The following is a 16,342-nucleotide window of genomic DNA, read 5'->3' as shown; positions in this document are numbered from 1 at the left end:
TTTCTACTATCTCCAATACAAGTATGCTCTATGTGCGTGCCTTTACTACTGCACAGGAATAATTACACCACAGCCTTATACTCATTCTAAGGTTAATTAAACAGGTAAATTGGACCTGACCATGCTGTTATATACAAAGCCCTGTGTATTACATTAATTATATAATGTGTAGTTTAAAATTAAAGATTCTTCTTATATTATTTTAGACAGAAACTCTTGAGTAAATTAAAGCAAATACAGTGTGAAGTGCTGATTGGGGAAATAGCAGAGACTACAGGTTACAGATTCCCAACTGTAGGAGGTATTAACCTCATGCCCATGGTGAAATGCCCCCTTTTCTAATGAGAAAGTCAATCTAATGCAACCACTTTATTATATCAACGGTTCAGCTGTTGTACCTCACCTGTCGGCCTCTTTATCTATCAATCCCTAAATCTCCTTGCTGATGTATTTCCATGCTGGTGATAGACAACCTATGCAGCTCTGATCTCCAGGGATTACGCTCTATAAAATCTGGCAGAGACAACGTGTTGGCGTCTTATCTAGCTCTTGTTTTTCCATTACTGGATGGGGCTATAAAAGTTGACCTATAACAAGGGCCTTATCTCTTAGAAAAGCTTTGGGAGTGAATCAAAACTATAGAACAACGGAGGACTGCAGAATACAAGTCTAGCATAGCTGCAGGGACATTATGATGTTAGTTAGAGAACTATATAGATTGTGTTTCTTTGTTAAAGAGTTTGTAGGTGCTTGATCAGCAGTTTGGGAATCTGCAGTATACAGAGTCCTTACTGGCATTACGAGATGTTGTTACAAGAACATGGAATTCTCTTAATCCTCAATATACAAAAAATATAAAACCACTATGCTTCAACAAATATCAAATATGAATATAGATGTGTAATAATGTGTAATAATGTATCAGTCGCTGTCCCCAATGAGGTTGCCAATCTCAGAAAATAGTATACCAGAATATATAGAAAACAGATGGGATGCGCCACAATACAATTACACCTAAAAATATGCACGCATAGATGGCAAATGTTGTATGCTCTAATTTTTTGGGCTATAAAATAGGTACATATGGTTTTATAAAAATATAGACAAACAATAATTTTGAGATGTGTCTGGCCAGTACACTTGAATATGTTTTTTATGTCCTCATATGACTAAAAAGTTCCGTAGAAATCCGGAGAGGAATATATGTATAAGATATGAGAGGTAGCAAAAGGTGGTATAGAAATATATGATAGTCTTATTTTTCCACTAATGACCCTCTCATAAATATCTATAAATGGGTATCTTGTTGGAGCCCTGAATATAAAAAATATATATAAAAATAGAAAAAAGAAAAAGATGCAAAAATAGGTAAAAAGGTAAAGAATAAAAAAATAGAACAATTATGTATTAAGAAGGTGGGCACAATGTGTCTCTTACTGCGATCTCCACGTGTTTCTTTCTCTCTATGGTAACATCAGAAGACACGGTCTCGGCTGCTGAGATAGCAACAAGCTTCGTAGTCACTGTTAGTATTCAGTCTTAATCTTCAATACTTATTTAGGGGAGTGTTTATTCTTAGGTCAAAGACAAACAACTTTGGGACCTTGTTGATCCAAACTGGGTGGTGCAGATGGCTATCCATATGGGGAAACATGGATAGAAATCAGTATATAGATGAACATGTAGATATTTACTCCTTGATTAGAGGACATGTATATACATGTCATGGCAACTTTCCACCTCTAAATAAATAATAAGATGGATTCATGAACTACTATCTTATTTGTGCTGGAATGAGTACACATAATTAATTGGAGTGTCTTCATTCACAGTAATCTGGAATACTGCAAACTTGTAACCTGCATAGTAGAAAATAACGTGTAGCTCTCACTTGAGATAAGGTAGGTATTTTATTAAATACAGTACAGTCTGCTTCTGATAAAACACCATCAGATATCTGTCTTCTCACATCACTTTTAATATTTAGAATACAAGTGGGCTTTGGTTATTAACTGTCTAGAACTTTGACCACCATTAAATATTGGGCACTATGAATATAAGGGAAATATTTCATATTATGTCTTACTGGTTAGCACTTCTGCCTCACATCACTGGGGTCATAAGTTTGATTCCCAACCATGGCCTTATCTGTGTGGAGTTTGTATATACTCCTTGTGTTTGCGTGGGTTTCCTCTGGGTGCTCTGGTTTCCTCCCACACTCCAAAAACATACTAGTAGGTTAATTGGCTGCTTACAAAATTAACACTAGTGTTTGCGTGTGTGGGTATTAGGGAATTTAGACTGTAAGCTCCAATGGGGCAGGGACTCACATGAATGACAAATATTCCCTGGACAGTGCTGCAGAATTGGTGGTGCTATATAAATAAATGGTGATCATGATATTATGAATTCAGAAACTACTCTTCAGGAAGTTTTTGCAAATTAGTAATTGTTGCAAATACACTGGAGACACATTTACACAGTAAAGCTAGGTACACACTACAGAAGATTTTACCAACGACTGAAAGTCCAGATCATTGGAGCGTACACACTAATGCGATATCAGACAGAAACAGTCGCTTATCTTGTGATTGACACGATAAACGTGTGAAAAACCTGTAGTGTGTACCCAGCTTTAAGACTTTCTCTACAGACAGCAGCAGCAACTTCTATAGAAAACAATTATACAGATCATTTGAAGCATCTCTATTGTGTGTGTGTGTGTGTGCACGTGTGTGTAATTGGAAAGGGGGGGTGGGAATGGGGTGAATGACAGAAAGAACAGTGAATGACAGTTCTGACTGTGTGGAGGATTATCATATATCGATTATTAATAATAATAATAATAATAATAATAATAATAATAATAATAATTATGAAAATCATTTTCCCCATAAAAGGGTCTTAAGATGAACCAAAAAATAACCCAACAAAAAACAGACCATTTTCATATTTACTTTCCTGAACACAACACAAAAGAAAAAAAATAAGGTTAAGGTGCTTTTAGCCGACATGCTCAGAATCATAGTTGACATTCCTAGGCATTGAGAGTGAATATACCTTGACAAGTAATTTCTGCACATCATATGGTCATGGCAATCTCCTCAGCACCCTCTTCTCCCTTATTTTACAGGGGAAATAGTTGGTAAACAAAGTAGGCAAAAAAGGAAAGTAAAGTGAAAAGTAATATAAATATTTTTTAAAAAAATTGAGCTCGATTAATGTTCAAAGTGATATGTAGTATTAATGTATAATAATGATCAAGAACATAACACACTCCTTACAATCTTCACAGCCACTTATTCTGAGTGTAGAAGAAGCTGCATCTCATTTCCTTCGCAGGCCATCTACTGGTTACCTTCTGTATTGCACAAATTTCAAAGAAAAGCAGGAAAAACATAATGGGTCTGATTCATGAAGGAACGAAAATGCTGATATGTGCCGTATATTGCGTAAAATTCCTCTTGGCATACTCAGAAACTGAGTATACGCCAGTGAACACAAGTGCATTCATTTCATCTTCGAACGATTTCAAGTGCCAAACGGGGGAGGGAAGGGACATATGCATGTATTCAATGTACTGTAAGGACGTGCCAAGGTTGAGCGCAGAAACATCCGTCTGATTCTAGCTCTAGGCATCTTTCAGGTACGTGATTTTTAGTCATATCACTTGCACCGGCTACAGGGCAGATGTAATTGCCGACTGATAGTGATGAACATGTGTTTCCAGTCAAGAGCAGCTGTAAAAATTTATATTATGTACAGTGTTTTTTTTATTATTTTATTTTTTATCTAGCTTTTTCAATGTTTTATTTATTAATGATTCTCATCATCATCTATTTATATAGCGCCACTAATTCCGCAGCGTTGTACAACTCACTCACATCAGTACCTTCTCCCATTGGAGCTTACCGTCTAAATTCCCTAACATACACCCACACAGACTGAGAGATAAGGCTATGGTCAGGAATCAAACTCATGACCCAATGAGGCAGAAATGAGGCAGAAGTGCTAACCACTAAGCCAAAGATTTTATTATTAATGGGTGTTAATATATCTAATAATTACATTTTTTGCTGCACATTCTGATGGGACTTTATATATACATATGCATTGTGCGTATCATGCAGTGTGTTGTATTTGTCTGCAAACGGCAAGTGCTGTATAGGCAGAGGGTACTTACACCCGTATTCAACTAGAAGCATTTCTTGAGATACTCTTGTTGAATATGGGCGTACCTGCGTGCGATTTCTGTCCAATTTAAAAAAAATGCAAATTGCATTCACTTTGAATCAGGCCCTATGTGAAGAATCACATTAAGGGGTCTATTTGTCACTGGTTGCTAGTGGGCAGCATCATGTATCATTTTGCATCGCATACCGCAGGGATACAAAATGTAATGTTGCTTGTATTTACCAGTCCAGGGCTAATTGGCAAGCTCTGGAGAAACCTGTGGGGCTATTGTGCATGCGCGGCTAAGGTTGCGCATGTAAATAGCGATATCACCCATCGATGGATGAGATGTGGCTTCTCCAGAGGCGATAGAGTCTTATGGAGTTGCGGTATTGAAGCATATACAGTCACTGAACTCCTTACCAGATACCTGGATGGCAAATCCTAGATGCAATAGTGGATAAAAAGTGACATGTAAAAAAGACAATGCTGTTCCGAACGCCACCTCCGTGACTATTATGAGAGCAACTTCAAACAACCTCCTCCGGTGATGATTCAGGTAAAAATAGGTTCCTGCTTCTGATCGGGGATAGTGCTCTAAGTAGTGTTTATAGCATCACAGCCAGATATGATAATTGGTCCTTTGGATACAACAGGCTGACCGGCTTCCACTAAATGACTAGAAGTGTTTCAAAACTGATAATTCCCTTCCAGAGGAATGAAAAAGTTGTACTAGAGCCACACATGTCTCACATAAAACTTTACTGACGCGTTTCATCGCTGCCATGCGATTTCATCAGACACATAGTAATACCTCCTAAGGACTTCCATATATACCACATTAATTGGTAATTAACTATTCATTCTTAACACCAGTGGAAATTTAACTCTTCCCTTATTCACGGTTCACAAATGCTACTATGTAAAAGCACACATTAAAACAACATAAATATATAATAAATTTAATTAAAAAATTACTCTGTTAATAGTGAAGCAAACGGAGACAACAATAAAATATATATTTATATGTATTAGCTAAGAATAATCTAAATATAATCAAAGAATTAATAAATTACTCATTTTTTTTATAATATATATCCCAAGTGATAAATTAATTCAAACTAAAATGTATGTATACATAATTCATAAAATTAATACCACTATATGATTGCATATTTAAATTTTATGTATTAACAAAAAAGTAACCTTAAAATGATTTACTCTAAAAATCACTAAAAAAATTAATAATATATTGTTAATGATAAATTAATAATCAAACTAAAAAATATCAACAAATAAAGAAATATACATCATATATAGAAATAATACCACAGCGTGAATATATAGTATATGGAATTTGAAAATTCACTACACTCAAACAAAATAATTGATTCCAATAACCATGAGCCTCTGCTCTATGAATTAGAAGTCAAAATGAAAAACAAAATACAAACAAAGATATAGAAAATAAGATTAAATCCCAATAAGATAAATAGACTGCAGTACTAATTGCTATAACCTCTCTGGTCAGGGCATAATATCGGGAGTATCAGCTCCAACAAATAAATAAAAAATACATCAATAAACAAGATTAGAATCCAGAAACATAATTTAAATATAACCATGTGACTTGATTGTACTTGTTAGTTTGAGGATCCCAAACTCCAGGGCCACTAGCGCCACCTAACCTGCAACAATTATATTACGGTTTGAGCATCTTTTCACAGTCCACCCTGAATTTTATATGATGTGCCTATAAATGTTGGTGCTTTGTGTATACTCTGTAATACAGTATAAATGTTGGGTGGCCGGGGCCTTATACCTTTGTTTGGACTTGGTCCACATTCTCTTGTTTCACTTGAATGATCTCAGCAGGTGAGCTTTGGTTTACCATCCTGCACACGAGCCACTTAATTTGTTCAGGTTGTCATTATAGTTATAGTTACGTTACAGCCAGGGCCGTCTTTCCGACTGGGCACGATGGGCAGGTGCCCGGGGGCCCAGCGGACAAGGGGACCTGAGGCAGGACTCCTGAAAAAAACCAAAACAAAAAAAAAAAAAAAAAAAACTTACATTTTGCGGTCACAGGTGGTCAGGTCAGGTGGCGATCCGGCTCCCTCCCTGGTCCCCTCTTCCGTGCTGCGCTTGCAGTGAATGTCGGGCACGATGACATCATCAAGCCCGACATTCACTGCGAGTACAGCATGGAGGAGTGCAGCATGGAGGAGCGCAGGACAGTGACAGCGACGAAGAAGAGAAGGGGATCGGACTCGGAGAAAAAGGCGATTGAAAGGTAAGTTAAGTGGGATTTGAAAAAAAAAGTGATTGATATATATATATATATATGCCTAGTGGCGTGTGTTAGTCTGTCTGTGTGTGTGTGTGTGGAAAAAATAAAACCAAGCTGCAGCGCCACCTGCTGGGTGGAGTTATACACTGACCTACTAAATTCTTAGTGTGTGTGGGAAAAAAAATTCAGAAAGGGCTGAAATTTGGTATACTAAGATGTTTTTAATTTGTTAATTGTTAAAAGTGTTTGTAAAGATTTTAAAAATATATATATATATTTCTTGAAGGAGAAGTGACAGTTGGGAGTGGTTGGTGGTTGCCGGGGGTGACAGTGGGGAGTGGTTGGTGGTTGCCGGGGGTGACAGAGCGAGAGGAGTGTGATACTCAGGACCGCTGCGAGAGATCCCTGTGTCTGGATAGACATCTGGATAGATGTGGCGATAAAGATGAAGGATGAGGTGATGGAGAAAAATGATGAGGTGGTGACATGTGGACAAAACCACGTTAAAAAAGGGCGCTTACGTCGGGAAGTAACGCTCTTCCCCTGAGGAGGCCTGGGCTATGGCCCAAATGCATGACAAGAACCTTTTTAACACCTTAAGTAGCTTTATTTGACTAGAATGCATGAGTATCATGCACGGGTTAACTTGTATATATATATATATATATATATATATATATATATATATATATCATATATATGTTAACTTTTCTGCAGTGTGAAATGGATCCATGTGTCTCTTTCTGCTAATTTCATAGATGTGATGCTGGTCATCAACACTTGGTTTGGGCCTTCCCACGTGTCTGTCAAACAAATTGAGCATAGGAAATTGCTGTTCATGACATATTCCCAGATTCAACACCACGACAGTCATTGTCTGGCATATCATTAGACAGAAAATCCATTGTTATTGTCTAAGCTACTTGCTCCTCTTTATAAGATATTGAACCGTCACCTTATTGTTGCATCATTAAATGAGGTTGTCTGCCCAAAAAATATTTCAAAAGGTGACAGGTTAAGAGGTGGTCGAGGAGTGGTTCTGATGCTGTGAGGGACTAATGGCTAAAGCTTCCATCCACTCTAATCTAGTTTCAACTATCACACTACTCGATTTGTTCTTGATAGTACCATTTACCCTCCATTACCCTCCCTACTCTCCCACTGGCTTGTGGTCAGTAGGGAGTATTAAAGAAAAAAAAATAAAAAATAAAATATATATATATATATATATATATATATATATATATATATATATAAAATTCAACGGCGCTCCACTTCTAACTGCTGCCTGATAAGTTTCAATTCAGGATATACATCAAACCCCAAAAAACATATAAATAAATTCTGATAATATAAACCTTACAAGCGCTGTTATATATCTATACAGATAATATAGGGAAAGAAAATATACTTATATTGTCAGATGTGGTGTACTGTGACCTGATGTCTCTATATAGTCACATTCTCAATTTTCCAAATAGAAAAAATAATAATAGTGTAATAGAGTCCCACAGATAGTTCATATATCTATATTGTTAGTAATTTCTTCTTAGTTCATCGCCCCCTCATGTAGGGCTACTCACTAGAATTCAGTATAAGAATGGCACATCAATCTGAAGATTATTTTTTCGTTCTTCAAGGCATATTCCACTGTGTCAAAAGAGGGCTCGTCATCATTTCATAAAAATAGAAAATAAATAAAGTGCATCTTGTGTAATATTACTTAAAAATAGGATATTTATTCTCACAATAATGATACACTCACATATAAAAAAAATAGAACAAATAAAATCCCACAAGAAAGAGATTATACACTCCTACCGAATAGGAGTGGATATTTTGGCAGTTGGTATATTCACAAGAAACCCGGGATGTCAATATTGTGGAAGCCAAAGGAATCCTTATTCAGCACAGAATATAGACTTTCTAGAAGTATCAATCAGCTTGCATGCTCCAACATGTTTCAACAATAAATGTCTTTCTCAAGGTGCTGATTGTTCTCATGTGACGTTTTATAAACCATTGGTCCAATCCAAAAACCAGCACTACTCTGCAGAACCCAAAGTACATAAACCATACATATCCCAAAGAATAAATGTACATACATAACAGTATTAACATCGATAGTTAAATCAATATAACTGTTCTAAACGTTATAGTTTGTTTCATCATACACGCAGTGGAACACAAAATCTGCTTCCGGTATCGTCAGATGGAACGCATACCGTTCATAAAGGAAACTTCCGGTTTTTGGCAGCGACGACATCATTTCCAGTTTAGCGGACCAAGCCGCATGCTGAGCTCCGCTGTTTGCATCTACTAGATGGGCATGGTATATTATGAATAATTCATACAACAAAACATCAAAAAATAATAAATGGAATACATAAAACATCTAGAATTTTTTTTCTTCTTTAGATTTCCACTGACAAAGTTCAGTTAAAGGGACACAAAAAAAATAAAAAACATATAAAATATAATTAAAAACAATCTTTCATTAAATCAAAAAACATTTTAATTCAAAGTCTTTGTTTAATCATTTGAGGACAAGACTGTTTAATCTGCAGATCCATTTCATTTCTAGGCTGGTGAGTCTGTTTTTCACATCTCTGATTCTCCAATTGCTCTCCATCAGATCTATTCCCATAAAATACATTAATCCTGAAGTAGATCAATTGAAATGTACAGACACTGAATGAGTCACCAATCCTTGTAATATTTCTTAAATGTTCCCCAATACGTATTTTCAAACGTCACGATGTTCTGCCCACGTACATTAAACCGCATTTGCATGCAAACATATATATGGGCACTCTGGGTACTCCGGTTTCCTCCCACACTCCAAAAACATACTAGTAGGTTAATTGGCTGCTATCAAAAGTGACCCTAGTCTCTCTCTCTCTCTCTGTGTATATTAGGGAATTTAGACTGTAAGCCCCAATGGGGCAGGAACTGATGTGAATGAGTTCTCTGTACAGTGCTGCGGAATTAGTGGCGCTATATAAATAAATGTTGATGATTATATATAACATTTTTTGAATTACAGGTATTGAAATGATCTATACTGTACTCTTTACCACCAATATTAAATTTAGCAGTTTTGCTATTTTAATTTTTTATCATCCTGCAACCTTGGCACACACACCGGTAAAACTCCCTATGTTATAAGTTACTTTATTTTTTACTTTTAATGTGTATCAATATAGCAGAAATGTCTAAAGCAGTGGTTCCCAAACTTTTGCAGTTCGCGGCACCCTTAGAGTCTCCATAATGTTTTCAAGGCACCCCTCCAAAATAATAACCAAGCAGTACCGTTTTATAAGTATTTGGGTCAAAAAAACGTAATAAGTATTTAGGTCAGGACAGAAATACTTATTTAGTTGTATGCAAAAATAATACACATAAATCCAAGGGAAAAGAATATTTTTATATATTTTTTTCAATTATATTTCTGTCAAAGAATAATTTACAGCTAACACACACTGTGCCCCCTGCGTCCACACCCTCTGTGCCCCCCTGCATCCACACACTCCATGCCCCCTGCATCCACACACTCCGTGCCCCCTTCATCCACTTACTCTGCCCCTCTGCATCCACTCACTCTGCCCCCTCCTTCATTCTTTTGCCCCTCCATTGCTGTTTCCTATCACCATTCCCCTCCGTTTCTTTACTTACCATACTTTCTTCTATTTCTTCTGTCTTATCAATTCAGTGGTGCCTGGGACCCAGCATCCTCTCTCCTGCCACTTGTCACTGAATGTTGGGCATGATGACATCACACCCGACATCCAGTGAGAAGGAGGGAGGAGGATGCTGGGTCCCGGGCGCCGCCAGATTGGTTAAGTTTTTTTTTTCCCCTCCTCCTGGCACGGCACGCCTGGGAGCCGCGGCTCACACTTTTAGAACCTAAGGTCTAAAGTAAAGGCAAGTCATAGTGTACCCTGTGAATACACATTTTTTTTTTCTTCTTATATCTAGTGAATTATACTTATGTGTGGATGCACCCTCCCTTATATTAATTGTAGGTACTCTATTCCTTTGGATTATTTAAGAAACTATATGGGGTTTATGACTTCATCCAGTGTGGTTTGCAACTCTTTGTAAACTTATTTAATCATTGTAAACCAGCTAGGCGTTTAATAATTCTGTATGCACTGCTCAAAAAGGACTATTGGGACATAACTGGACACCTGTCACACCAGACCACGCCCACTTAATGTCTTAGTGCCACTATAAAGCGCAGTCACAATGCATTATGTGTTCCAAGCCTCGATTTGCTAACCAATCAGGTATGAGGGTGTCTGCGAAGATCCGCCTATTTACAGTGATCTAGTAGAAATGATTCGGAAGAAGCGGGGAGACAAAATAACACTGGGTTGAGTGTGCTATTTCCCATGCAGTGAATGTACCAGGTACCTACGCTGAAGGGGATTTAGACACATCACTGTGAGCTGGCTAAATCCCCTTCCAATTCATGACTTTGCCATCAGGGGGCTAAAAAGTACCTTTGGTAAAGATTTAGCTGGCTCACACTGAAGGGCCTAATTATGAAAGGTTTCCCCCCTGTAAAATCCCCGAATTTTCGGGGATTAAACACTAATTTGCTATTTATGATAGCAGCATCGCAGCAGATATCATAGATATCTGCTGCTTTGCATCTCCTATCGTTATACTGAGCACTCCCCATAACAATGTATGGGGAGTGCTCAGTAACGCTATTTAACAATGAATGTAATTAACTTTTCAAACATGATAATGTACGTCAGCTGAAGCTGGTGTACATTATCATTAATGAAAAGTTCCAGTGCTGTCAGCTCTGTTTCAAAGAGCAGAGCTGGACAGCACATGTGTGGAGGGATCACATGATCCCTCCATGTCACTCACCGCTCACTCTCTGCAACTATAGTTGCAGAGCGAAAGCAGAGATGTCTGTGCGCATGCCCGAGGGTTTCACTCGGCGCATGCGCACTGGAGTCAGAAGAGGAGCCCCGTTCATCGCTTGCTGCTTCAGAACCGAAGAGGCAGTGGTAAGTATGATTTCCACTTCACAGGAACAGCAGTTTTTCGGAACTGCTGTTCCTGTGTTGCTTTTTTAAATAAATATGAGAAATAGTTCAATCCTTATCAATGCGATAAGGATTGAAAACTATTTTTCATATTCTGCGAGTTTTGATAAATGTGCCCCTGAGTGTGCTATTTCCCATGCAGTGTATGTACCAGGTACCTACACTGGAGGATTTAGACACATCACTGTGAACTGGCTAAATCCCTTTCCAATTCATGACCTGACAAGCAGGGGGCCAAAAAGGTACCTTCAGTGAATGGAATTTAGCTGGCTCACACAGGGTGTGCTATTTCCCATGCAGGGAATTTGGACACTTCACAGTGAGCTGGCTAAATTCTCTTACAAATCATGACCCGTGAAGGGAATTTAGCTGGCTCACAGTGAGTGTGCGATTTCCCATGCAGTGTATGTACCAGATACCTCCGGTGACGGGGATTTAGACACTTCACAGTGAGCTGGCTAAATCCCCTTCCAATTCATGATCTGGCCAGCAGGGGGCCAAAGGGTACCTTCAGTGAGTGTGCTATTTCCCATGCAGTGTATGTACCAGGGACCTACAGTGAAGGGGATTTAATGATGTGTCTAAATCCCCTTCAGTGTAGGTACCTGGTACATACACTGCATGGGAAATAGGATTTAGCCAGCTCTTAGCCACACTTGTACTGTCTTATATTACTGAGGTTGTTTTTGGTGATGGTAGTATCAGTATTAAATAACATGAAAATGGATATTATATAATATGTGCATTTTGTCTTGAATTTGTTTCCAAGTCATCCGAAAAAATAATATTTAGCCATTTATTTTTTATTGACAAAATGTACATATTGGGACAACCTTTTAAGCGTTATTTGCTCTTGTGGTTACTCATTACTGATTCATATGGATGTGTAGAGATCTAAAAACAAGATAATCTTAGAGTGAGAAATAGAGAAACTGAAGATACAGGGTCATAAATTGGAAGTAACAGCAAGAAATGCAAAACTGAAAGGTCAACTCAAAGTAAAGGATAATGTGTAGATATTAGTCTATGAGAAAAGGTATGTACAATTATTATTCTATGCTAGAACCTTAATGCACATCAGCATACATTAGACATATATAAAGAGCCCCCTCTCTATTCACAGAACTTGCTTCCACTAGCAGACAATTATAGTTGTCAGCTCATTTGTTTGGTATTACTTAGTATTCTCTATGTCTGGTGCATGTAAATTTGCTTACAGGAGTTGACTATTATAGCATGCTGATGTGATGTAAACAAAACCTACTGAAAGCAGCTTTGTTGTATATTTGAGATCTAAGGCTTGTTATAAACTTGTTTCTTTCACCATTAAAATTATTACATCTTCGTTGTTGTTTTGCCTGCTGTACTTTCTCAAACGCATCTAAATTTTTAGTATATCAAGTCTGTACTTTACACCCCCCTTCCCCCAGCAATGGAGGACCCAGGAGGGAGTGACTGATCCAGGCAGCTGGCCGGACCAGCACACTCATGGGGGTATATTTATTAAACTGTGGCTTTGAAAAAGTGGAGCTGTTGCCTATAGCAAATAGCAACCAATCGGATTCTAGTTGTCACTAAGTACATTCTACAAAATGGCTAGAATCTGATTTGTTGCTATAAGCAACATCTTCACTTTTTCAAACCTGCAGTTTAGTAAATATACCCCATTGTCTTGCACTGAGTGTGATCTAATTATTTCAATAATCTATTTAGTGCTGATAGCATGCTATATATAAAATGTAAGACAAGATGATTTCAGTAGGATGACTGTAATTAATGATGGAGAGTAGAGAGGTTATTCCTGCAGCGGCTAATTGAATGGATTGTAGAGGACCAAAATATCATTACAGCAAGATGGTGGTTGCAGCAGTCTGAACAGTATGTAACAAAAATTGCTTTGTAGTACAAGAAAAAATGTTTTATTTCTGAACGAGTAATCAGGGAAAGAAAACACAGAAGAAATAACAGGATTTTTATATATCCGATAAATCCTTTTATCTTAGCCCACTGGGAGACACTGAGAAACATTGGGGTATAGTGTAGAGACCAGTCATGCGGACACTTTAAGACATTCTAGAAGTTCACCATAGCTCTACCCCCTCTTTACCACTCTACCGATAGGCCTTCATGTTTAACCCTGAAGAGGAGTAGACAGGCTCAAACGTCCACGATTGTGGATGGGCAGTACACCATCATGCCAATTTGTTATCAGCAGTCTTGGTGACTGTGCGTCTAGCAGACGAGAGAAACAAAAGGAGAGAAACCTGGGCAGATTTGCTTTCCTTCCTGTTAAGGTACCAAAATCTGTTTTTCCTCCTGTCGCCCAACTAATAATATTGTCTAGCTACGGCCAAAACAGGACACCCACAGAAAAAGGAAGCGACTCAAGAGTCTTCTTAGTCTCCGTATCAGCTTCCAAGGACTAAAGCCAGAGTCCAACAAGCCAAAATCACAGAGGCAGATATCCATGCCCCAATCAATGCATTGTCCAGGACCACCTCTCCCAGATACTCCGTAGCTCTCTGAAACTGCTCCACCAACAGGAGCACTTCAGATCACGGATTGCCAGCTAAGAAGCCCTCACTAAGCTGCTCAGACCAGCAGTTCACAACCTTGGTCACCCAAGTAGAGGCCAAAGGAGGCTCTTGCTGTCCCAAAAAAAGGACTTAAGGTTGCCCTCGACCTTATGGTTTGCACCATCCTTAAGCATGGCTGCATTAGGACTTGGGATTGTAGTTGTCTTGGACAACCGCGCTACAGGTGCGCCCATCTTAGGAGGCGTTTCGCTTTTAACAATATCCTCAGAGGGAAGAAGTAAACAGAACTGTAACCTTTGGGGAAACCTGGAACTTCCGGTGCAGCGAGTTACAAACCTCACCCAACAAATGATCCAGTGGAAGAAAAGGGACAAAAAACAGCGCTTTTCGACCTCCGCCTAAACAGAGAAGGTTTTGCATTTTCAGGGACTGTTATCTCTGGGATGCCCAACACCTGGCGCACAGCATGTATCAGCTCCTTCACCCCCTGACGGTAAGTGGTAACTTCCTGCAAGTCCTACATATCTTGTACTTTGCCCTCCCTATGGGGAGAACAGTCAGAGTCTGACTCATTCTCAGATTGAGGATTCACCACCCTCCTGCACTTACACTTATCGGATTCCAACATCCTCTTCAAAATCAGGCTGCTGCCACAGGAACCGCAAGACCTTGGCCCAACAATACAGACACTGAACAAGCCAGACTCCCTGAAGAGCCAAAGGAAAAGGACTAGCTGAACAATCTAAGTCATACGAGTTGGCTAGTTCCAGGCATTTAGAGTTTCAGCTGGAACAGGTAAACTTTGTCATATAAGTTACCCCAGCCATAGCCCTCGAGGATCAACCACCAGTCTAAAATGAAAAGCACAGATAGAAGTAAAAAAATACAAGAATAGACAGAAGCAGCACACAATCACAAAAAAAAAAAAGAATGAGCCTGCAGGCAAGCCCTAGAGCCCAATAAATCTTTGGTACTAACCACTTACTAAAATCCAAAAAACCTATTACCCTAAGAGGAACAGAGAAAATGAATGTTGGTGATCCAAGATGGCTGCTGTTCTGGTGACTGCACACGTGGAGGGACAGACCACTGGAGAGAAAGTGCAGGGAAAGGAAAGAATCACCTCCCTCCAGAAATGCATTGTTAGCTGTTCAAAAGGACGCACCATCCACCAGTCCAGTGCCTAGTGGGGGCTTACATATACCCAGTATCCTCCACCTGACCCAGGCTCCTTAAGGAAACATGATGCCTGCCCCAACTAAGAGGTACTCATTTCTGTGGCCTACATCACCTTGAAAAACCTATCTTCCAGCACTGTGGTGGGAGAGGTTAACAACGTCTTGCACTGTGAAGCAGTGACTGCCACTCCTGTAAACACTGCCTGGGAACCCCTGTAGTGACTATGGCCAGGTCCGGCAGAGGAATCCAGCATTGTGAGTGGGGGCATTAGCGCAAGCACCACCTCATTACCTCCGATCTCCTGCTCAGAGCATTACACTGACATCCGCACTGTGACACTAAAGTCGCAGACTTTGGAGACCACCCCATTAATAAAAATGCCCTGCCACACTGGGCAATTAGTCTAAACTGAAGTCCTAACAGGAGAGGTGTATAGAGCAGAAGGATTGTCAGTGAACTTAAAGGATGTCTTAAATTACCCTTACGCCCGATACCACTATCCTCCAATGGTTCCTGGTGTCCCTCAATGAATGCCTGAAAAATATCAAAATTTAAAAGTTATGGATAAGTGAGAAGGCTGAAGTACGCCACCTAAAAAAAGTGCATAGAAAACTGGATGTATTGTTATTTTTGCGAGATAAATGATTGAGAAAAGTCTTATGTACGGTGTTGCGACAAAAGCAATTATGCTCATGGTCTGTAATGACAATACCATCTGAGTAAAATATGACTAGATACAGTATTTTTAAAAAACGAAACCCCAACATCTATGGCAATAACGGTCTCTATTATTATCTCCTTTGCTGGTAAGGCTCTACTCCTCTTTCAAATAAAGGGTTCTTCTTTTCATTTTGAAGTAAGAGAGGTGTCGAGATTGAGGCAGCGGGGCATGCGAGGGAAAAGATGATGAGCACGTGTCATGGGGCACATGTCATGGGGAATATCAGAGAAAAGCTGGCGAGTGTTGTAAGGGTATTGTTGGTTGAGGAGGAGCCATGTGGGGAAGAGGCTTCTCCCCCCACATGCTTTAATCACACATGCCCCCCACCTTCAGCCACACATGCCCAGCACCTTCAGCCACACATGCCCAGCACCTT

The sequence above is a fragment of the Mixophyes fleayi genome, chromosome 6 (assembly GCF_038048845.1).
Source record: "Mixophyes fleayi isolate aMixFle1 chromosome 6, aMixFle1.hap1, whole genome shotgun sequence".
Taxonomy (NCBI): domain Eukaryota; kingdom Metazoa; phylum Chordata; class Amphibia; order Anura; family Limnodynastidae; genus Mixophyes; species Mixophyes fleayi.
This window is presented reverse-complemented; position numbering follows the sequence as displayed.